A 24,492-nucleotide genomic window follows, 5' to 3' on the forward strand; every position below is an offset into this window, starting at 1 on the left:
CAACCTGGAGGGATGTGGGCAGTGGAGTCGCCCAGGGCTTGGTCCTCAGGCTCGTACTGTTCAACATCTTTATCAGTGACTTGGACAAGGGGGTGAAAAGCACCTTGTTCAAATTCGTGGATGACACTAAGATGTGGGGAGAGGTGGGCACGCTAGAAGGGAGGGACAGGCTACAACTAGATCTGGACAGGTTACAGGGGTGGGCAGATGAGAATAGGATGAGATTCAATACTGACAAGTGCAGTACCATGCACTTGGGCTGTAAGAACCAGCAGCATACCTATAGGCTGGGTAATTCCCTTCTCATCAGCACAGAGCCAGAAAGGGATCTTGGAGTCATTATCAATTCCAAGATTAACATGGGCTGCCAATGTGAGGATGCAGTCAGTAGGGCTAACCACACCTTGTCATGCATCCACAGATGCATCACAAGCAGGTCCAGGGATGTGATCCTCCCCCTCTACGCGACATTGGTCAGGCTGCAGTTGGAGTACTGCATCCAGTTCTGGGCGCCACACTTCAGAAGGGATGTGGCCAGCATGGAGAGGGTCCAGAGGAGGGCCACCTGCATGATCAGGGGGCAGCAGGGCAGACCCTACGAGGAGAGGGTTCAGCCTCCACAAGAGAAGGCTGAGCGGGGATCTGGTGGCTTTCTATAAACTAACCAGGGGGGACCAGCAGGGAATGGGAGAGGCCCTGTTCCTCCGAGCACTACCCGGAGTAACTAGGAATAATGGCCACAAGTTGATCGAGAGTAGGTTTAGGCTAAACATCAGGAGGCACTACTTCACAGTCGGGGCAGCCAGGATCTGGAACCAACTTCCAAGGGAAGTGGTGCTTGCTCCGACCTTGGGGGTCTTCAAAAGGAAGTTAGATAATCACCTTGCCAGGGTCATTTGACCCCAGCATTCTTTCCTGCCCATGGCAGGGGGTTGGACTTGATGATCTGTTCAGGTCCCTCCTGACCCTATGATCAGAGACTTGCATGGCAAGCCATAGAAAGAAAGCCTGAGGGATCTTGGACTCTTCAGCCTGAAAGAACAGAAGGCTGCGAGGGGACTTGGTAGCAGTGTACCACTACATCAGAGGCGTATATCAAGGGCTCGGTGAACAACTGTTCACCAGGGCACCCTTGGGGGGGAAAAACTAGGGGTAATGGCCACAAACTCCTGGAAGACCGTTTCAGGCTCAACATTAGGAAAAGCTACATCACAACTAGGGTGTCCAGACTGTGGAATAAGCTTCCTCCAGAGGTGGTGCAATCACCTACCCTGGAAATCTTCAAGAGAAGACTGGACAAGCACCTTGCTGGGTTCACCTGACCCCAGTTGTCTTTCCTGCTTGGTGCAGGGGGCTGGACCTGAAGATCTTTTGAGGTCCCTTCCAGCCTTACAATCTCTGAATCTATATTGCCTTCTACCTCCTAAGCAACACGTATATTCCTACCTCCTTTCTTCAAGCCTTTGCTATTCCACAGGCATTAAATCCCTGTGAGCAGCAGGAAGTTCTGATTGTTTTAACTTCCTACTCAGTCCCAGGCCAGTGGCATATCTTCCATCTTAAAATAAATAAATAAACATGTAGCCATCTTGGTTGGGGGCAGGTAGTTTCAATTGCTTCAGAGCAGCTGAGTTATAAACCCTTTCCTTTATGGGAAGGCTTTGTGTATGGGAGGAGATTGGGGTTAAATAATTTGTCCATTTAAGCCACGTGTGATGGACTGAATGCTGAACTCCACTTTTGGAGACTATTTGAGGCCACTGGGATCAAAATTCAGAGTGGTTTGCTGCAGTAGCATAATGAGGGATAAACAAGACTAGCCTAGGGCACTTGTTTAGAGGGGGCATCCTAAGGGCTACCCCCTTGTGGAGTCTGCAATGCAGCAGCAACAGCTGGTGGTGGTAGTAGTGGCAGCCACTTACAAGTGCAGCAGTAGGCAATGTTTTTTGGCCGGAGCGCCGAAAAAGAAGACAATGCCTGCCTTGGAAGGTGCCAGAATGCCAGCATGCCAGAAAAAAAATGAGGGCAGGGGGTACATGGCAGGATTCACTGCATAATAGTATAGTTAATAATTATATATGTTGCCTTTCTTTTACAGTAAATACCAGATTGTCTAAAAATTGTAAACCTGATGACAATAAATAAAACTTGATACTTCCTTTTGATCTTGTGTATTTGTTTTGTGTGGGGCCCCCTCGCCCCCTCAGCCCAGGCTCCGTGCCCATCAGCAGCTACCCAGAATTGGGGCCAGCTGCAGCCAGGAGACTGCAAACAGCTGCTGCTTCCCTGCCCTGCTGCCTCCCAGCCCTGGGCTCCGGGGCGGTAGCAGATACCAGCGATGCTCCCCACCACTTCTGCAGAGCAGTGTGTAGACCCTGGTGCAACAGGGCACAGTGTGGGGTGCAGAAAGCCAAGCTCCCCGCTGCCCTGGCTACACTTCCCCTGCAGGCGGGGGAGGCAGCGAGGGGCAAAACCCTGCATGCTGCCCACACTGCTCCCAGGCACACGGGAAGAGCAGTGTGGAGCTTGCAGCAGCAGGCAAAGCTTCCCTGTGTGCCCCACTGTGTGCTGCCACTATGGGTCACACATGCTGCACTCCAGAGGGCAGCAGGGCCGGGAGCACAGCCTGTGCAACGCAGAGTGGCAGAGGTGCCCAGGGCTAGGGCCGGGGCCGGGAGGCAGCTGGAGCTGGGGCCGGGATTCAGCAGCTGTTTGCAGTCTCCCAGCTGCAGCTGGCCTAGGTTCTGGGTAGCTGTTGATAGCCACAGAGCACAGACTGCTTGCAGCAGGGCTTCCATCCTCCCAGCCAGCTGCTGGGAGCAGCCTGGACTCCGTGATTATCAGCAGTTTCCCAGAACCTGAGCCGGCTGCAACTGGGAGGCAGCAAACAACTGCTGCCTTCCCACCCTGGCTCTGGCTGTCTCCAGGCTCCAGAAAGGCAGCAGGTGCCAGCTCTGCACCTGTTCAGGCTGGGGCGGGGAGGCAGCAGCTGTTTGTAGCCTCCTGGTTGCAGCCGGCCTGACTCCTGGGTAGCTACTGATAGTCACGGAGCCCAGGCTGCTCCCAGCCGGGCTTGCAGCCTCCCAGCCACCTGTTGGGAGCAGTCCAGGCTCCTGGCTGGCAGCAGCTACCCAGAGCTGGGGCCAGCTACAGCCAGGAGGCTGCAAACAGCTGCTGCCTCCACACCCTGGCCCCATTGCGTGCCGAGGAAAATGGTCTCATGTGCCATGCTCAGCATGGGTGCCGGGGGTTGCCAACCCCGGGCTAGTGCTTAGCACTTCCTCTGTTTCTCCCTCCACCCCTTCATTATTGGGCATCTCTGCCCAGGGTGCTAAAATTCCTAGTTAGATGTCTGATTTACTCCATTATTCCTAACAGGAATCTTATTTTATTGGAGAAAATTTCAGTATACTGAAAAATTTTATGATGGCATTCCTTTCAAGTCTACAAAGAACACAAGTGAAATTAATAAATTTCAATCCTCCACTGAAACCCTAGTATGAATTACTTTGTCCTCACCATTCTTGTTCAAGTCCTCGGTATTCAGCACTGGTATTCAGTATTCCTGTTTCATTCTTTGCTACAAACAGGTTTTTTCAAAATGTGTCATTTAATTTATTTTAGGGGATTGTTTGGCCACCTTTTCCATAGTCTAGCCTTTCTGAGATTGATAATATTAAACATAATAAGACTAAAGTTAGAAGACTCAGACATTTTCTTTTATCTTCTTGGGTTTTTTTTCTTTAATAGAGCATCTCAGACACTATAAACATAATTCCTCATCATTTTCCTGTTGTGACAATTTGCTAGATGAGTAGTATTTTCCTCTTTTGTAAGCATACCAGCTGAAGCATGAGTATTAACTCATGAAAAACACTTGTGGCTGGTGATACCATGAATGGATCATAGACTTGTGGTCATGTATACCTTCTCATCTAAAAGAGACAAAAATAGATGAGGAATATATTTTGAATGCTAAAGAAAATGTAATAACTTTACAAGATATTTCAGCTATAAAATTCTTCATTTCATTCAAAGGCAGGAGGAAGAAGGAGAATGAAGAGGCGAGCTAGGCCTGGTTTCTGTGTTGGATTTTCCTTTTCCTTTTTTAGTAAAGTACACTTTTAATTACCTTGCTTAGAAAGAGAAACAGAGGGAGAGCAATTTAGGGCAACTTTCTGGAAAGTTTTGTGTAAATCCCAGTTGAAAGTTTAGTACAGAAACACAAAACTATTGGACTTTTGGGTGTCATTAGCATGCAGAGTCACTCGCACAATATACTGGTGGGTCTGATGCATGAACCTGAGAGAAGATGTTTTCTGTAGAAATGAATAAAATGTGCTAATTAATAAGCCTTTATATAAAGAGGTAATGAAACTAGTTTAATTTTAGTAAAATTAAAGACTGTTCCGTTTTAATATATAAAGATAACTCCTCTTTTTTAATGTATAAAGACAATTATTTGTGGTTTTTTTTTTTTCTTTTTTCCCCTCTTCTTTTTTAATATTGACAGTGACAGGGTTGTGAATTATTGTTCACTTTTCTTTTATTGAGGTGCATGTTTTGAGTTCTGAATACTTTGATCGAAAGGATGAAATTGGTTTATTGAAAATTAATTAAACATTGAGGTACTTCTTTAATAGGTTTATTAATAGGTATTAATAGATTGACTAATAGTGTGACTAAGCATCCCTCATAACTATATATGTTGCCATTCAATTTGCAGTTTCCCCATATAGATAAGACATTTTGCCATAATAAAACAGGGGTATGTATGACTCTTATATAAATTACAGCCCTTCCCCTTGGTCATAAGAACAGTTTTCTTTGTATAGGTCACCTTAAAAAGGACAGCCTAGACTAGTGTTGCCAGGGAGGGAAACGAAAAGTAATCTAAAAGACCAACTATATTTAAAATATTATCTAGAAGTGAAAAGAGAACATTTACAAATAAGGAATGGCAGGGCAGACCAAGTAGAAGACAACCTCTGGAGAGGTTTATTAAAATGTTAATAATAAGCAAAGGCAGCACATCCAGGTACATTTTTCTTGACTCCTAAGGCATGTTCAGTGAGCAGAGAGAAGGGTTAGTGGTATTTAAGGAGTCAAATAGATTTTAAGGAAACGTTTAAAATATAAGTAGATTTAGATGAGATTCCTTAGGATTGGAACTGACCAAGGTAACTATGTTTTGGAAGGGAAGAGTTAGTGGGTGTTTAAAAAAAAAAAAAAAAAAATTGTACTTCTGCATGCATGTTTATTAACCCATCAGTTATGAGAGAGGTAATCCATTTCAGATTAGAGCCAAATTTAAAAAGGATTTGCCTTAGCTGTAAATGCTCAAATGGAGACTATGTATATGATTACTTGTACATATAAATAATACAGTATTTACATGAATACAAGGTGGGGTTTTTTTCCCTCAACCAACAAAGTGGAAGAAAAAATGGTCTTTGCCTTACAAGTGCATATAAAGAAACCTCATTTAAATGCATTGTCTATTGTTAAAATGCTGTCAAAAGCAACCTGTGTTTAGTAATGGAAACTATTAAGTTAATTAAAATGCAGCCAACACTTGGCATTAGGGGTACACTGATAGAAATTTTGGGGGCTGATACAGATAGCCAATTTTTAAGGGGGCATATCGGCCAATCCCAATCTGATTGCTGATACGCAGCCTGGCATCATGGAGAGCTGTGTGCAGCTGGTAAGTCTGTTGTGGTGGAAGGGGAGCAGAGAGGAAAGGGACGTGGGAGGGCAGATCAAGGCCCCCCGAGGTGAGGGAGGCTGGGGCTGGGGCAGGCACTGTTCAGCCGGGACAGGATGGAGCTGCAGCTTGTCCAGGGACGTTGGGGGAGGGGGGGTGAGGAGAGGTGGCTCCCACTGCTGTGCACACCCTGGGAGGGCATGGGAGGTGTGTGCGCCTGGATCTGCCTGATGGGCGGAGGGAGAGGGCTATAGGGGGGCTGCAGCCATCCCAAAATTTGCCTTAGTCCTCCCCACCCCCAGTGCCACCTCCCACTCTGCCCTGAGCTCAACCTGGCCCAGTCCCTGATGAGAGAAGCCTGGCACAGCCTGCCCTGCCCCGCACAGATCCAGGGGTACATGGCCTCCTGGGGTGCACACAACAGCCGGAGCTGCCCCACTCCCTCCCTGTGCTCCCCAGGTGAACCGCATCTCCATCCCATGCCCTGGGCTTCCCCTTCCCCTAACCCACTTCTTCACCACAGGGGCCTTGATCTGTCCCTACATGCCACTTCCCTCCCCGCCTCTCATTCCACCACAACAGACTTACCAGCTGCACGCAGCTCTCCAAGCTGCCTGCTGGGCTGTGCTCCTTGCCACCTATGTGCTGCGCTGCGGCTGTTCACGTGCACGGGCCATTTATCAGCCACATCAGGCCGATTTCCGATGCAGTCACTTTTCTTTATATCAGTGCCGATCTAATATCGCACTGTTGTATTGGTGCACCTCTACTGGGCATGGCTATAAAACGGATAGTACACACTGGGCAAACATACTTATGGGAGCCTACCACAGGGAGAGGTTAGCGTAGCCCACTTGAATAAGGTACATTGTATTGCCCATTGTGTTTCAGCTCCAAATATTTTTTCAAATCATAGCGAGCGACTACGTTGAATATATTTCAACTTCCTCTTCACTCCCAGAGCTGAGCTGTGTCTTTCGTTCCCATTTCCGATGAATCCTATTTCTTCAGGACTCATGACAAGAACATCCAGTTTCAGTCGTGAGTGGGAGGCTAATTAGCACATGACTCCTTTGTGGGGGTGTATCTGGAGTACACCCACATACTGAGCAGTGGTGAGCTATGGGGTCACTATGGCTTGAAATGCTGCAGTCTCTGCTGGAGCCCAGCCCAATGAACTATATGGTAAATCATGAGCCTTTTCGCTTTGGACTAATATCATGTAAAGTTTGTACTCTTATCTAAGGAGGCATAAAAGTGCTTAACATTGTTTGTGGAGTACCTGTGCCAAAAGTTGCATCAGTTTTAATGAAAAAAAAAAGATAAAATGTGTCAATTTATCCAGCAGTGTTTTAAATTTTTTCTTCTCATTTCCATGTGTTTAGGAAGAGCTGTGGGGGCAGGGGCTTCAGGGAAAAGAAGTTGGGGGATGGGAGGAGGGCAGAAGGCAAAGAGGCTACCTGACCCTGCCCACATTTGTTTTCCCTGCTGTAGCAGTGAGAGGGGGACAAATTCAAGGCAAACCTCCAACAATTAGATTCTATACCTGGAAAATTATAACATTTATACTTTTTCCATATGTAAAATTTAATTACTGGGGGGGCATTTTGTATGTTTGTAAATATGGTATGTGCCTGTATAAAACCCTATTTGTGCATGCAGTTAGCTTACATATGCATATCTAGTTATTGCATACTTTGATGATAGTATATAACTGGAGACTGTATTTTAAAGTTTCAATCTTAGCACTTTATTTGTAAAACTTAGACCACATGACCAAGACCAGTTGGCTGCAAAAAAGTACAATTTAAAGTGAAATCTTTTCAAAAGCTACATTTTCCCCCTACAGAACGAATAGTCAGTATGTGATTAACTGAATCCTCTTATGCTTCTGACCATACTTTTTCTGGAGTCATATGCGCTTTCACTTGCAGGATCTGTGTTTTTTTTGTGGGACCTTCACATGATGGCATCTGGGGAGAGGAAAAATAAGGAACTGTTTCTAAGACCAAAAACTGGCAATGGAACAGAAGGGCAGGTGGTATAACTGAAAATACTTTGACCCCCCTTTGAAATTTGACTTAATTGTGGTTGTCTCTGCTAAACATCTGAGTTGCATAACAGTTGCTGTTTTTTGTTGCCTCTTTTATAAGTGTAAAGGGGGGAAAATAAATGCCCCTACAATATGCCAAAAGAGATGTGGCTTAATGTGTTGTGTACCTTTTTGTAATCCAGTGACTGTTTATTTTTTCTTTTAATCTGTTGATGAGCCTTGGAAACGGAACTGATTTTCAAGTTCTCATTCTTAAGCAAGTGAGTTTAGCGCTTTATTTTTACAAACGTGGTATCTTACACATAAGGCTGTTGTGGATTGTGTATATGTTTAGAAATTGCTGCATCTTTTTACTTGTGGTTTAGTTTTTTGTTCTTCGGTTGCTTTGACACCCTGTAATCAAGAAAAAGTATTTATAAATGTTTTGAACCCAAGTTTTGAGAATTTTGAAGGAGACTTTTGGGGAGGAAGCCCTATTTTATATTTATATGGCAAATGGAGTAAGGAAAGTTTGAGTTGTTTTTAAAAGGTGTGATACTTTCCCTGTTAGTAGATGGATGTTTCAAGTTCTACCACAGTAGCAACCCTGGAAATGTGGTGACTTCACAATCATATGGCAAAGAGCTAGTGGTAGGTGGGCCCCTCTGTCTTTTTTCTTTGCAGAGGCATTATTTGAAGCAATCATACTATGAAATGCACTTGAGTCCCTTTGGCCAAATTTTAGATGTACGTCTCTTTTCTCTTTGTTCCCTGTCACTTGTAAATTTATAGTCACAAAATAAATGGATTTACACCTACTGTAAACCTGAAAGCCACAACCCTTATTTCCCTTGTGCTGCTTATGGTAGTTATCTAGGCTCTGAAGAGTGTCCTACCTGCTAGTCTCTAGCTTTGATCAAACACTTTCCAAATGTCTTCTGATTCTTTTACCTGCAGCTGGCATATTGTGTACATTGACCTGTCTGGAAAGAGCAGAAATGCAGGCTAGCCTATTTTTCATGTACCATTGTTTTGGATACAACATTTCTGTTTGGTAGGGAAAGGGGTTGCCACTTGTAGTAGTGATTAGTAGCAAAGATGGTCCTAATGTAACTCTGATGGAAGCTGGTAACTGTACGGGATTTAAAAGGCAAATCTTGGAACAAGAGTGCAGCAGAACCTTCTGGGAAGGAGAACAGCAGGCAAAGGCTTTGACCTTATTCATTCATCCCTTCTAAGGATGTTGGAAAGGTTTAAGTGTACTAACTTGCCAAAATTCAGTGTTTGACATTTATAACTGAAAAGTAAATAGCTAAATAAGGAAGATAAAGGAAAAGCAAGTCTTGACTTTAATATTTGATTACTCTGTGACACTAGGGGCCTGGAGACCAAGTCATACAATGAGAAGCTGATGGACTTGAAACTATTCAGCCTGGAAAAGAGAAGACGGGGGGGGGGGGGGGGCGGACTTGATGGCAGTCGATAAGTATATCAGGGCATACATCAGGGCTTGGGAGAGCATCTATTTGCCAAGGACCCCCAGGGGAGGACAAAAAATAGTGGGCACAAACTGATTGAAGATTGAAAATCGCTTCAGACTAGATATAAGGAAAAACTTCTTTACAAGTCAAGTGTCAAGGGTTTGGAATGGGCTCCCCACCAGAGGTGGTACAGTCATCCACCCTGGCTATCTTCAAAAAACATCTTGACACCCACCTTGCTGGGGTCATCTGATCCCAGCAGTTTTTCCCACCCAAGCGCAAGGAGGCTGGACCTGATGATGTGTAAGGTTCCTTCCAGCCTCTAATAACTATGAAACTATTACTTAGGTATAGATGTCTTTTCATTTAAATCATCTTTAAATAGCTGATATTAAACTCCTAAGCTCAGTATTGCCAAACTCAAACTTTGGGGGGGGGGGTGTGCACATGGGCAGAGGTCTTTTTAAAAAAATATCTGTAGGTTTTTTGCATTCTGTCTTTTGAGCCTTTAGGATTCAGATGTCCTGGCTATTCCCCCTCTCCCCACACACTAGAAACATGAATGCCAGATGTTAGGTAAACCTCCATGTATAAAATAACTGTATACAGTATCAATGGTGTCGTCAGGAAGGCTTTGGCTTTCATGACCACAGCCCGCTCTTTGGCGAGAGAGGCAGCGAGCTGCTGGGAAGAGATGGCCTCCACCTCTCTCCCCTAGGGAGGAGGCTCTTTTCAGCCAGACTGGCTGACCTGCTCTGCCGGGCTTTAAACTAAGCCCGTTGGGGGACGGGGGGACTACCGCCACTGCTGGCCCACTGAGCAATCCTTGCAAAGCCAGCGGATCACAGCACTCAAGGGAGCCCACCCCGGCCCCAGCCCTGGTAAAATCTGTGGGCGAGGAAGGAGCCCCCCAGGGGGCACTTGCCTGCCTGTACACTAATGCCAGGAGCTTGGGGAATAAGCAGGAGGAGCTCATCCTCCTGCTCAGTGCAAACAATTACGATGTCATAGGGATAACGGAGACCTGGTGGGACTCCACCCATGACTGGACCACAGGTATAGATGGCTATACCCTGTACAGGAGGGATCGTGTAGAGAAAAGGGGCGGGGGTGTAGCTCTCTATGTTAAGGAAAGCAACGCATCCCTGCAAGCCGATATTGGCGACCAGGGTGGACGGCTGGAGACCCTCTGGGTTAAAATCCGTGGGGAACACGGCACAGGGGACACAATGGTGGGAGTCTATTACAGACCTCCCACCCAAAGTCCTGAGCTTGACCAGGAGTTTGCCCAGGAACTGGCTGAGGCAGCTTGCTCCAGGACCATGGTTGTCATGGGTGACTTCAATTACCCAGACATCTCGTGGGAGGATCGCTCAGCAAAATCTGAGCGGTCGCAGAGCTTCCTCTCGTGCGTGGATGACCTCTACCTGACTCAAGAAGTCTATGGGCCAATGAGAGGCAAAGCGCTGCTCAACCTGGTACTGGCTACTGGGGATGACCTAGTCGGCGACCTAGTGATCGATGGGAAGCTGGGTGACAGCGACCACGAGCTGATCACCTTCACCATCCGCCGAAAAGCTGGCAAGTCAGTCAGCAACACGGAAGTCCTTGACTTCAGGAAAGCCAACTTTGACAAGCTCAGGAGGCTTGTCAGTGAGGCCCGAAGGGACCATGACCACGGGGAGAGGGGAGTTCAAGAAGAGCGATTGCTCCTCAAGGGAGCGATCCTCAATGCACAAACTAAGTCTATTCCATCTCGGAGGAAAGGCAGCAAGAGGGCACAGCAGCCTCCCTGGCTCTCCAGGGACCTAGCAGACCTCCTGAGGCTAAAAAGAAAGGCCTACAAAGGATGGAGGATGGGAGTCACCTCCAAGGAGGATTATTCTGCACTGGTCCAGTCCTGTAGGGAGCTGACCAGGAAAGCCAAGGCTGCAACTGAGCTCCAGCTAGCTTTGAGCATCAAGGACAATAAAAAGTCCTTTTTCAGATATGTGGGGAGCCGGAGGAAAAGCAGGGGCAACGTTGGACCCCTGCTGAACCAGATGGGGCAACTGACACCCAGGAAAAAGCCAACCTATTAAATAGGTACTTTGCGTCAGTCTTCCATCAGCCCCATGGGACGCCCATGCCCACTACAGGGCTGGGAAGTCTGGGTGAGGGTGATCCCCTGCCCTCCATTAATGCTGACTTCATGAAGGAACATCTTGAGAAGCTGGATACCTTCAAGTCAGCCGGCCCTGACAATCTTTACCCCAGGGTACTCAAGGAGCTGGCGAGCATCATAGCCCAGCCTCTAGCGCGGATCTTTGAAAACTCTTGGCGCTCTGGTGTAGTGCCCGAAGACTGGAAGAAGGCCAACGTGGTGCCTATCTTCAAGAAAGGGAGGAAAGTGGATCCGGCTAACTATAGGCCCATCAGCCTGACTTCTATCCCGGGGAAGATCTTAGAAAAGTTTATTAAGGAGGCCATCCTTAATGGACTGGCCGACGCCAACATCTTAAGGGATAGCCAGCACGGGTTTGTTGCGGGTAGGTCTTGCTTGACCAATCTCATTTCCTTCTACGACCAGGTGACCTATCACCTGGACAAGGGAGATGAGATTGATGTCATATATCTTGACTTCAGAAAAGCCTTCGATCTAGTGTCCCATGATCGTCTCTTGGAGAAACTGGCCAATTATCGCCTTGGGTCCTCCACGATCCACTGGCTGGAAAATTGGCTCTGGGGTCGGACCCAGAGGGTAGTAATTGATGGAAGTCACTCATCGTGGTGTCCTGTGACCAGTGGGGTCCCCCAGGGCTCTGTCCTTGGACCCATACTGTTCAACATCTTCATTAATGATGTGGACACTGGAGTCAGAAGCAGACTGGTCAAGTTCGCAGATGACACCAAACTTTGGGGCAAAGCATCCACACCAGAAGACAGGCGGATGATCCAGGCTGACCTGGACAGGCTCAGCAAGTGGGCGGATGAGAATCTGATGGTGTTCAACGCCGATAAATGCAAGGTTCTCCACCTTGGGGGAAAAAAAACCTGCAGCATCCTTATAGGCTTGGCAGTGCTATGTTGGCTAGCACTATGGAAGAAAGAGACTTGGGGGTCATCACTGACCACAAGATGAACATGAGCCTGCAATGCAATGCTGCAGCTAGTAAAGCGACCAAAACGCTGGCTTGCATCCATAGATGCTTCTCAAGCAAATCCCGGGACGTCATTCTCCCCCTGTACTCAGCCTTAGTGAGGCCGCAGCTGGAGTACTGCATCCAGTTTTGGGCTCCACAATTCAAAAAGGATGTGGAGAAGCTTGAGAGAGTCCAGAGAAGAGCCACGCGCATGATCAGAGGTCAGGGAAGCAGACCCTACGATGACAGGCTGAGAGCCCTGGGGCTCTTTAGCCTGGAAAAGCGCAGGCTCAGGGGTGATCTGATGGCCACCTACAAGTTTATCAGGGGTGACCACCAGTATCTGGGGGAACGTTTGTTCACCAGAGCCCCTCAAGGGATGACGAGGTCGAATGGTCACAAACTACTACAAGATCGTTTCAGGCTGGACATAAGGAAGAATTTCTTTACTGTCCGAGCCCCCAAGGTCTGGAACATCCTGCCACCGGAGGTTGTTCAAGCGCCTTCATTGAACACCTTCAAGATGAAACTGGATGCTTATCTTGCTGGGATCCTATGACCCCAGCTGACTTCCTGCCCTTTGGGCGGGGGGCTGGACTCGATGATCTTCCGAGGTCCCTTCCAGCCCTAATGTCTATGAAATCTATGAAATCAAGAGTTATCTCTCACTACAAGTTTATTGCTGTAGATTCTTATTGCAGCATTACACTGGGTGATATTTGCAGGGCAAGTCCTTATTTCATTAGAATGTTGAGACTTTCACTGTTGAAAAATTACCATAGAGCAGTGTTTGTCAACCAGGGTGCCTTGAGGTCCTTTCAAGGGTGATATGGGTTGCTATAACGTTAGCAGTGTTAAGTATAGAAACATGATTCACAAGATAGACCCGTAGTTTTCAAACAGAAATCCATAGTGTTGAAAAATTCTGATCTTTCATGGTCTTTGAGTTGTTTACAACAGAAGAATTGCTCTGTTATTTTAATGCACTGAAAAAACAAGTGACGACTAAGAGTATGCATTCTTCCGAGGGGTGCCATGAGTAAAAATAAATAAACTGAGAACTGCTGTCCTAGAGCTACACATTTAAGTGTCACAAATTAAGTTGTCTATTTTTAGACCTGACCTCACTTGTATTCTTTTCCTGCAACTCTGCTTGCTTAAACAAACATTTAAGTCTTACTTAAAGGGAAGAAAAAAGGGTGAGGGTTAGAGGATTATGTTTCTAGCTTGTAATATCAAAAACTTTGTTAGTATATAGTATTATGGACAGGAGTTGTATTTCTTTGAATAGAAGATGCTCTAGAATGTGATGCACTCAAATATTCGGACACTCTTAAAAAAAAAATTAAAATGATAAAGCAACGTGTATATGATTAATCATATAATCATGATTACAACATGATCATATGTTGTAATGATTCTCTACAACAACGTGATCGGACTTTCTGATGACCTGTATATGACTACAAAGAGATGTGGAGACAGCTTAGAAGGCTCAGGGGAGTCTAAGTTAAAAGAACATATTGAAGGCACATGGCATTCAAGGCTGGCAAAAAAAGAAGCTATTGCAGGAAACTGACAAGGTAATGGACTATTGAGAGCAATCTAGATCTTGATGCTCACTGCCTAAGCCAACATGATCTAAAGAAGAGTATGGTTGGTCAAACACACTCAGCAATCCATACCATGGATCAAAAAGCATGCCCATAAACATTAAGGCTAAGGACAGAAGGTCAAAAAGCCTGAGGCTGAATGGATTCAGTCTTTGCAGGTTAGTCTAAACTGCAGAGATTAAACTGAAAAACAAATTAATAGACATTCACTTTTGATTCAGGAAATGTAGCCACATGCCTGCAGTGGCTCAGGCCAGAAGCCAGGGGGTATTACAGCATGGCTCTCTGGTATGTAGCCAGCATGGGCTGTGTGTTTGCTTCCTCTTCCTGCTGCCCCCAAAGTCCCTGGGATTTGCAGTCTAAAATTATACCAGCAAGACTCTGGCTCATCACTTCCTCTTCTTACTTCCAGGTGCCTCTGGGATTTGTAGTGCACAGTTGCAGACAGCAGTAAGTTTTTAACAAGGCAGGGCATCTCTTTACTTGGGGCAAGCTCAGTTTAACTGCCCCCCCTTCCCCCCGGCCTCAGACCCCAGCTGGGGTTTGCCTGAGGGTGCAGTCTCTGCCTTCCTCTCCTGCCCCCCAACTTTCTCTGCTGAAGCAGACAGCACAGCCCAGGGCTAGAAAAGCAGGCTGGTATGCTGGGGGACTATGATTTAGCTCCTAGTTTTAACTTGAATCTGGATGGGATCTGGGACAGAAGTTCAGTAAACCAATTTAACCTAAATCAGTTAAGTCTGATACTACATCCATCCAGGTTCATCTTAAACCAGTTTCAGTCATTTTTAAATTGGTTTATACGCACTGAATGTATGTTCTGTTACAGGTTTAAAATCAGTTTCTGATCACTTAAACCAGTTTGTGCGTAATTTCTCTTCCTAGCCTAAGAAGGTAGTACTGAATGAACTATGAATGAACTGAATGAATGTGGATCATATCTGGTATCAGGTAGCCAGTGAGCCTCTCCCACTGAATATATAGGTAGACTCTGCTAGGATGTTTTAACTGCTTCAGGAACATGTTAGTCTTACATTTTTGTAATGTTGCAGTTTTGGTAAACAATGCTTTAACTGTGAAGGCCAGGTTAGATGCCAACTTTAGGGAAGCAACACTTCAACTCAAGGTAAAACTAGGGGACAATGGGCTCAACAATTTAACGGTCAGATGGGTGGGAAACTGGCTGAGAGGTCGGACCCAGAGAGTACTAATAGACGGATCTGTGTCGACCTGGCGGAAGGTAGCCAGTGGAGTCCCCCAGGGTTTAGTACTTGGACCAGTGTCCTTCAATGTCTTCATCAGTTATCTGGATGTGCGGGTGAAAAGCACACTGGCAAAGTTCACCGATGACACTAGGCTTCGGGGAAGTGCAGTCGTTCCTCAGGGTAGGATGATAATCCAGGCGGACCTAGACGGATTAGTTAGACGGGCGGACCATAACCAGATGCTGTTCAACACTGCAGTGTAAAATGTTCCATCTGGGGAGGAAAAATCCACAACAAACTTACAAGCTCAGTGGTGCTACACTACTTAGCACCATGTCTGAAAGGGACCTGGGGGTCATATTTGACCATAAAATAAATATGATCCACTGCTGTGATGCTACAGTTAGCAGAGCAAACAATATAATGACGTGCATTAACTGATGCATTTGAAGCAAAACGAAGGAAGTTATTCTCCTGCTCTACTTGGCATTGGTGAGGCATTAGTGAGTACTGCATTGGCATTGGTGAGTACTGCATCCAGTTTTAGGCACTACACTTCAGGAAGAATGTAGAGAAGCTTGAGAGTCCAGAGAAGACTACAAATGATTAGAGGCCTGAAGTGCAAGCCATATGAGGAAAGGTTGTCAGATATGGGACTGTTCAGCCTATAAAAGAGAAGACTTTGAAGGGATTTGGTGACAGCTTACAAATATGTTAGGGGAGAGCTTCAGGGGCTAGGTGAACAACTATTCATCAAAGTGCCCCAGGGGAAAACCAGAAGCAGTGGTCATAAACTCCTAGAAGAAGGTTTCAGACTGGATATAAGGAAAAACTTCACAGTTCATGTGACCAGACTCTGGAATAGACTCTCAGCAGGTATGGTGCAGGCATCTACCCTGGAGCTCTTCCAAGAGGAGACTGGATGCATACCTTGCTGGGGTTATTTGACCCTAGCAGTCTTTCCTGCCTAGAGCAGGGGAGCTGGACCCAATGATCTCACAAGTTCCCTTCCAGCCCTAAACTTCTGTGAATCTGTGAGAACTTTGATATTGCTACAATTCTTCACTCTCATGAACTGGGAAGGATACTGTGTGCCAGTCCTACAGTCGGATTCACATTCACGCATTCAAAGAAGAAAGAATGGTTATTTATCTCAGTTATTATATGCTGTTTTGAGATGGCTTGGTTGTATCCCACAATCTGTGCTTAATCTTAGCTTTATAGAGACTTTGTCAATGTAGGCTCTGATTTGGAGAACCCTAGTGAGGCAGGGTTGGCTGTATTGCCTTTTGTGTTCTCACAAGAGTCATAGATTCATAGGTGTTAGGGTCAGAAGGGACCTCAATAGATCATCAAGTCCGACCCCCTGCATAGGCAGGAAAGAGTGCTGGGTCTAGATGACCCCAGCTAGATGGTTATCTAACCTCCTCTTGAAGACCCCCAGGGTAGGGGAGAGCACCACCTCCCTTGCGAGCCCATTCCAGACCCTGGCACTCGAACTGTGAAGAAGTTCCTCCTAATGTCCAGTCTAAATCTGCTCTCTGCTAGCTTGTGGCCATTGTTTCTTGTAACCCCCGGGGGCGCCTTGGTGAATAAATCCTCACCAATTCCCTTCTGTGCCCCCGTGATGAACTTATAGGCAGCCACAAAGTCGCCTCTCAACCTTCTCTTGCGGAGGCTGAAAAGGTCCAGTTTCTCTAGTCTCTTGTCGTAGGGCTTGGTTTGCAGGCCCTTAACCATACGAGTGGCCCTTCTCTGGACCCTCTCCAGGTTATCCACATCCCTCTTGAATTGTGGCGCCCAGAATTGCATGCAGTACTCCAACTGCGGTCTGACCAGCGCCCGATAGAGGGGAAGTATCACCTCCTTGGACCTATTTGTCATGCATCTGCTGATACACGATAAAGTGCCATTGGCTTTTCTGATGGCTTCATGACACTGCCGACTCATGTGCTAGGAAATACAGAATGTGAAGTTTGTTAGGATTGGAGGGAAGAAAATTTAAGGCTTTGAGTACATGAGGTGCATGCAGTGGGATCCACGCTAATTGTACATCACAAATAACCACCAGTATTGAAGAGCAAAGGGATGACAAGGGACAGACCTGCTATTCTCTGTTCCATGGGTAACTTTCTGTAATGTGGCAGAATATTTGCTGCTTCATTTGTATGAAAAGTAACTGCAATATCCTTTTCTTTGAAGTCAGACAAGTTCTCTGAAGTCACTTTTAAAGAAAAGGTGTTCATTTATGTTTTTACTTTTTATTTTTTTAATGCATTCTTCTGTCTAAATGGAGATGTCTGACAGACCTTTTTTCCAGTGCAGCAAGCATTGAGACTTGACAATTTCTCATCTGTAATACCATATAACAGTAAAGACAGCATTTTTGTTCTGAAAGTTAGGGAACAGAGACAACCAAGTTTAAAAAAAATAATCCCATTATGAACTAAAGAAAAAAAATCTTAACCCTATATGTAGTTGGTGTAAATGAAGAATTTGATAAACTGCTTATGTAAGTTTCCTTGAGAGGAGAAATGGTGGTTTACTGTTCTGTAAATAAGGTAATGGTATGTACATTATTTGTGATAATGTATTTGTATATCAGCAATGTCTGGGAACAAGATACCCAACATGTGGAACAAAGTCTAAATGCTACTTTCAGTTTTCAACTTTTTTTGCCAAAGTGTAGCAAGGAGGGAAGGGTGGAGTTTCAGATAATAAATAAAAGCCTACCTGGTGCAGCAGTAATTACTTATGAAGTAAGAAAAACATTATCACAAAATTCTTCGGATTAGAATAAAACCATCCTTTATTGGCATCAGGTGAAAGATTCAAAAGACTCCAGGTATCCATTTGCTGTAGATTAGGTGTACTGAATCTTTTTGCCTTGTGGGCCAGATGAATAATGTCTGGTCCCTCCACTGGCCGTATCTGGTTGGTGGGCCCAATCTGACCATATGGTGGGGAGAGGAGCTGTGACCTTGCTCCTGACCCAGCTGTGCAGGGTATGGGAACTTGGCAGCAGGGAATGGGTGGTAGTATTAATTGCCACTGCTCCCCTGCCACCACATTTCCCAACCAATAGGGAGTCCTGTGGGGTGTGCCATTCTTGTGCCATGGCTGTGCATGCCAAGGGTTGAGCACTCCTGCTATAGACTAATGGAAAATCTCAGTAAAGGAATTTACAAACTTGAAAGGCTCCAAAAGATGCGATAGATTTAGTCCTAAATTATATCCTTCTGAGAATCATATTGATCATACGTAGGCCCCAGTTCTGTAATCATATTTGCATCAATATGGAGCCCTGGAATTAAATGAGAGAGAGAAGTAGAGAGAGCTGCATAAATCAAGGTGCATGCAAAAGACTGAGTGGAGGGATGTATATACAAAGATTGACTGCCTGACTTTAACATGGGTCCTGTGAGGTTTCAGGAGTCTACTGTGTAGAGCTCACAACAGGCTCATAGACTAGGCTTGGAATTTTTCAGTACTTTGGACCATACTCAAGGTAGTAAGGATGCAGTAGAGTTGCACCTGCTCACATCTGTTCTGCATTGGCATTGAATCATAGTTTTTTTGCTATGGTTTGTTTACAAACTTGAATTATAATAAATAATTACATGTGCATATCCCAGTGAATCAAATAGGCTGACCAGGTTAATTTAAAAAGTAGTCTCTTCAAATAAGTATTTTAACAGGAGGAAAAGGGACCTGTTTTTAAAAATACCTTTCTACAAAACAATAAATGTTTCATTCAAAATAATGTGAGTTTGATTAACTTGGTTTTTTGTTAATTTGGGAGGATTAAGGAGAGGACTTTCCTAGGACTGGAAGTGGAAAAACTCATCCTCTTGAACAGGTCTGCATTGGTGAAGACTTTTGGGAACATAATTTGCATAATTAGACCCAAGTCCTAAAGAACAGGTTTTGTTATTTAAGACTGTAAAGTAAATGCATTGGTGGAGTGGCTGTTGCATTAATCTTTCTCCCATGCGAGATGCAACTAATGACTCTTGGAGGCAGGTATACCAATTTCTGTGAAGATGAGGGGGAGGACAGTCTGTTACCTGTTTTGCTTACATTGGGGTGTCAGACTTACTTCATGGACTATGAGTTGCTTGCGGCACTATACCTAGACTCCTGATGGCTCTGTGCGAACTTTTAGTATTGGGGCCCCCCCATTCACCAGAGATGATGATAATTATTTTCACCATTTTTGGCCCCCCTTTCTGTCTGGGTCCTGGGCAGCTGCTCGGTTCACCCATGCCTGTATCCAGCCCTGGTTGTATGGGGTGGGTAGCGTGCACATTGGATCTGGCCTCAGAGCTGGTCCAGCACATGATGTATATGGTGTAAGAGTCCAGTCTGAGACCAGTGGGTAGCTCCATGGACCAGATGTTGGGAATCTGCAGGTCGTATCTTGCGTGCAGGCCGTATTTTTGAGACGCCTTTTTGATCTGGGGTGTGGACATAAGTAACAATTGAACTGTTTCCAGATGGCACGCCTTGTGGACTGGTTCCCAGTTGTTGTAGGTCAGATGGGTCCACATGTAGCATTTTAGGTAGACAGTCATCATTTAAGCACTGATGTTCTGTGGTTCCATAACCAGAGTGGGAGTGAGCAACTGTCCTACAGTGCCTCTCAGTGGGTAAGTGTGTGGGGAGGGAGCACTTGTAGCTATACTTTGGGGACTCCAGGGGTGTGGATGACCTGTTGCTGGGAGTTTGGGGGGCAAGGAGGTCACTTTTCTGCTTTCCATTCTCCCCTAAACATGAGTTTAAATAGACTTCAGTAGCCTGCACTTGACTGAGCTCTGTTGTGTGCTTGCCTGACTTTAGAGTACCTAGGAGGGGGACAAACTGCTTAGACCCATGTTTTCAGTTCCCAGAAGGTTGGGGGGCACGAGGGAGTGAGGACACAGCTGGTTGTTAGAAAAAGTTTTATTGAACAAGTAGTGTGACAGCTCTCATTGGTTTTAAGTGCTAGCAAACAGGGCAGGGAAAAGCCAGGCCAGTAGAATTCTGGCTACATGCCAAAATGGCCAGAGGCGGTGGGGAGCAGTGCAATATGGGATGCCTGGAGGACCAGCCAGACCCAAATTGCAGAATACTTGGTGGCCATGTGTGATGGGGAACAAGTTTAAAAGTGTACTCCATTTTCCAGGTACACTTTTTAAAAACTGTTCCAGACAGCTTTAAACCAGTCAGCTTTATTGGGCTCATATCCCTTAAACTGAATTTAAATTGATCTGTGTGCGTGTACGCGTGTGCGTGCGTGTGTGTGTATATGTGTTACACAGGTGAGTAAGTGCAACAGGTGAGAAATTTAACTTTATTATTCATATCTTTTATATGCTTATATGAAGTTGTAACTTATATTGGAGTTTTGTTTGCGCAGAATAAAATTAAATCCTTGATTAGTCAAATTATACGAAGTGAATTCTGAGTGTACCTGAACTCCTTTTCCAGAATGGATTTTCTCATGAATTGTATTATTTCCTAGGAAAGTTGCAGTGTGAATGGAATGGGTTATTTTGCCTATAACCAGAGAATACTTGTGTCATGCGGGGTATGGCTGAGGTTTTTATTTTTGACAGTATTTTTGCAATTTGCCAATGTACTGTGAATTTCACTTACAGATTTTTGGGGAGAAGAAGGCTGCCCTTATGTTGGTGCTGCTTTACAGATATTGCATGGTCTTGGGTCTTGCACTTTTGAGCATGTGGTACACCAATCAGTATTGCTCTAGTGCTCCAATTTTTCTTTAATGTCTTTGGCAATGTTGATTAGAATACATCACTAACTTCTATAGCATGGTGCATAAAACCTTTTGGGTTGCTGAATCATGCAGGCAAAAAGAAGTTAATAAACTGTGAGGAAAAGTAAGCATTCTACAAAATGAAGGTTTTTATAATGCCTGGAGATGTGGATGATACTAGAGGTAGTAGATAATGGAGAAAATGCAACCTTTTAAAGAGAAATCCCCCACCAAGCTGAGAGAGGGGGTCAGTGTTTGACTGAAATGTCTTGTAGCTGTTAAAAAACAGAATTATAGCTTTGTCTTAGTTAAAATATAAATCTGCAGGTTTCTCACTGGGGGAAAAGTAGTTTGAGACATGTCTGCAGATGACAATGTAAGGCAAAGTCCCAAAAATGAGCAATAAAATGTGTGCACGTTTTGATCAAGAAATACTTCTGAACAGGTGTAATGCCTCAAAGATGGCCTCATTAACCACCTCATTAATTGCTACTCTTTTTTTTTACCAACTCCCTACAGGGATATTATGAAAGAAACTACACACTGGTGGTGGTAGAGGTAAGAGAGTCATTTTTTTTCTGGAGACTTTTAATACAAGCTTTTGAGCGTGTAGGCAGTTCTGTGAGGGTCTCTTTTATGTTCCCAAAATAGAAACATCCATGTATTTTGCAGCTGAGAGATGTTTCTGATGATAGTGTGAACAGTGACATTACGTGAGACTTGACTCTCTTATGGTTACAAGATGCCATTAGACTTCTATGGTCTGGTGTGGTCAGTGTCACGGAACAGGTATACTTTCAACATCAAGATGGGGAAAACTAATACCAAACACCTCTGGTAGAGTTGTAAGAAAGAAGCCATTTGCTAGGTTGCTGGCTATTGGTTACCACATTTAAACTATAGTTTCTCTAACTTCAACAGCTGTATTAATGTAAACAAAGACTTCCAGACTCTCCTTATTGGTCAAATTTAATTACAACTATCTTAGAACTGTGCAAATGATTATGTATGCATACAAACCAAGCTTGAGCATATTAGAAGTAGGAACATGAAAGGAAGATGTAAGTAAATGGTGCCACGTGATTATGCTAATAAACAGGTGCAGCTCTGAGCCTTTATAGGAGAAAGGGTGGGTGGGGGAGAAATGCTTTTATGCAAACATTGCACCTTCTGATTCTGGACTTTCCGGAGCTGGAGCAGGCTCTGGTGTAATGTAAGCCTAGTTTACTGTAACTTTGCTTTATTGCAGGGGCAGGCAATTATTTTAGCTGGTGGGACACTTAATAAGTTTTGGCTAGCTGTCAAGGGCCATAAGGGTAGCCTTGCCCCCTGGTTGCCATCTTGGGACTGGAAGTCCCGCTTCCTAACCCATGACCTCTGCCACAGGAAGTCCCTCCCTTTGCCCCTAGAACTACCCCTTTTGGAAAGGGGATTTGCCATCCTTGGAACTGGAAAAAAAACCAAAACAAATTTTGTACTAAAAATCAAACATCCACAATAATATATTTTATTTTTTAAAAAGTGTCTGGTTTCTATGCATTTGTCGTGTATAATAGAGATGATTTCATAACAGCTCAAAATGAAGCCTAACTCTTGTATCTTGTGGGGGTGGAGGGGTGCATGGGTATGGGGTTTGTGGGGGTGGGGTGTGGATGTGGGGCCTGGGGGCATGTGTGGATGTGGATGGGTATGGGGGAGCTTTGGTGGACTGTGGGTGGGTATGGGGTTTGTGGGGAGATGGGGTGTGCATGGGGTATGGATGTGTGTGCATAGCAGTGAGCAGGGCTCCCCCCAGAAGTGCATGGGTGTGCATTTTGGGGAGGGGTGTGGAGTTTGTTGGGGGAAGGGTATGGGTGGGTGTGGCCTTTGGAGAGTGTGTGATTGTGTGTTTGTGGGGAAGAATGTGGTTGGGCTTGTGGGGGAGGATTTATGGGTATGGTGGGGTGTGCATGCGAGCCCCCCCATGCACATGCATTCTCCCCCCCCCACCTAGTCAGCACCTGCCCTGCAACAGCCCAGAGCCCGCATGCCATGCATTACCTCCCTGCCACCTCCAACAATGTGCAACCCCATCCCTACCCCACGCCTGCTCCAGATTTAACTCCAGCAGGAGTAGACCAGTCAGAATTCCTATACACAGCCCTGACCCTAGCCTGCCCTGTGCCTGCTCTGCAGTGCCCGTCCATGGCACGTACTGCCACCCCCTGGGCACGTAGTGCGGCTGGAGTGGCTCTGTGGCTGGACTGCCTTTCTAGGCAGCCCACGTGGTGGCAATGGCTCCTTCCAGCTGCTGCGACCACTGGCCCCTGCCTCATGGTACCGGTGGGGACCCACATGTACAGCCCTGCCTGCCCTGTACCTCCTCTAGACTTGCTCACCCAGGCTGAGCAGTGGCAATCGCCAGGCAGAAACTGTTGCTCAGCATGGTGGGGAAAAGCAGATCCCTCCCCCTTACCACTGCCAGGCCCTTCCTTCTGCAGCCACCTGCAGCAAACTGGGCTGCCCTGGATCTCCACTACTGTCACCGCCACTTCCAGGCTGCCCAGTGGGGCAGCAGTGGCAGTGTAGAGCAGCTGCAGGGCAGCCTGGGCACGGGTTCCAGGCAGCTGCAGCAGGAAGGGCCTGGCAACAGCAAGGGGGAGGGGCTGCTTTTCCACCACGCTGAGCAACAGTTTCTGCCCAGCTGCTGCCGTTGCTCAGCCCGGGTGGGTGAGACCAGAGCAGATGCAGGGCAGGCCAGGTTGCAGCTTTGTATGTGGGTCCCCACCAGTACCACAGGGCTGAGGCCAGCAGCAGCAACAGCCAGAAGGAGCTGCCACTGCCTGGGCTGCCTAGAAAGGCAGTTCAGCTGCAGAGCCACCCTAGCCCCACTGTGTGCCCAGGGTGTGGCAGGATGCACCATGGCTGGACAGTGCCTGGGCCAGGCGAGACCCAGAGACCCTCTGTGGGCCAGATCTGGCCTACGGGTTATATTTTGCCCACTTCTGCTTTATTGTGATATTTCTGTTAATTGTGTCTGCCTAGTGGTTATTATATTGTTCAACTGGGTTTAGGTCCTTAGCCTGTGCACAGAAAAGGAGGGATTAAGTGCCAAGGCTGAACTTGCAGTATCAGCAATCTTTATTGGGCGTGTCAGAGTATCAAGAGAGGTGAGATGGCCAACACCCAGGAGATGTGGAGGAGAAGATAAATATGAAAAAAGGGTGAGCAGGATGGAAAAAGCAGCCTGGCAGGTCTGGGGAAGAAGAGTTTGGAAGACTGAAATTAGAAGAGCTCTGGGGAGTTGAAAGAGACTGGAAGGGAATAGCAGAATGTTTTTGCAGGCGCTTAGGACTGTGTTGGATTAGGGGCAGAGGAACTGCTTAACTCTTTTGGAGGGGATGGAGAACTTCTTGCTGACTGGCCTTTGCCCCAGAATGTGCCTTTACTGAAGAGACAGTCTGCTGTGCTGCCTGGAACTGTGGTTTGTGCTGGGTTACTCCAGGAGGAGAAGTCCCTCTCTCAGGAGCAAACCTGAATGCCAGCCCTTGGAGTCAAGCCACGAAGACCCAGGAAGGGTGAGGAACTGCCAGGTCTT

At 46.0% G+C, this 24,492-nt stretch overlaps 1 protein-coding gene across 2 annotated transcripts in view; it reads left to right on the forward strand.

Moving 5' to 3' along the window:
* Positions 1–24,492, forward strand: part of PCMTD1 (protein-L-isoaspartate (D-aspartate) O-methyltransferase domain containing 1) — an 88,126-nt gene that overhangs the window by 9,868 nt on the left and 53,766 nt on the right. The window contains exon 1 of one of the 2 annotated variants that reach the window (XM_019498631.2): positions 21,453–21,473. The exons of the other annotated variant lie outside the window; for it this stretch is intronic. The gene's annotated coding sequence lies outside the window, so the exon portion shown is untranslated. Of the gene's footprint in view, positions 1–21,452; positions 21,474–24,492 lie in introns of those variants that run through there. 2 annotated transcript variants of the gene reach the window in all.

This window comes from Alligator mississippiensis, chromosome 3 (assembly GCF_030867095.1).
Source record: "Alligator mississippiensis isolate rAllMis1 chromosome 3, rAllMis1, whole genome shotgun sequence".
Classification (NCBI taxonomy): domain Eukaryota; kingdom Metazoa; phylum Chordata; order Crocodylia; family Alligatoridae; genus Alligator; species Alligator mississippiensis.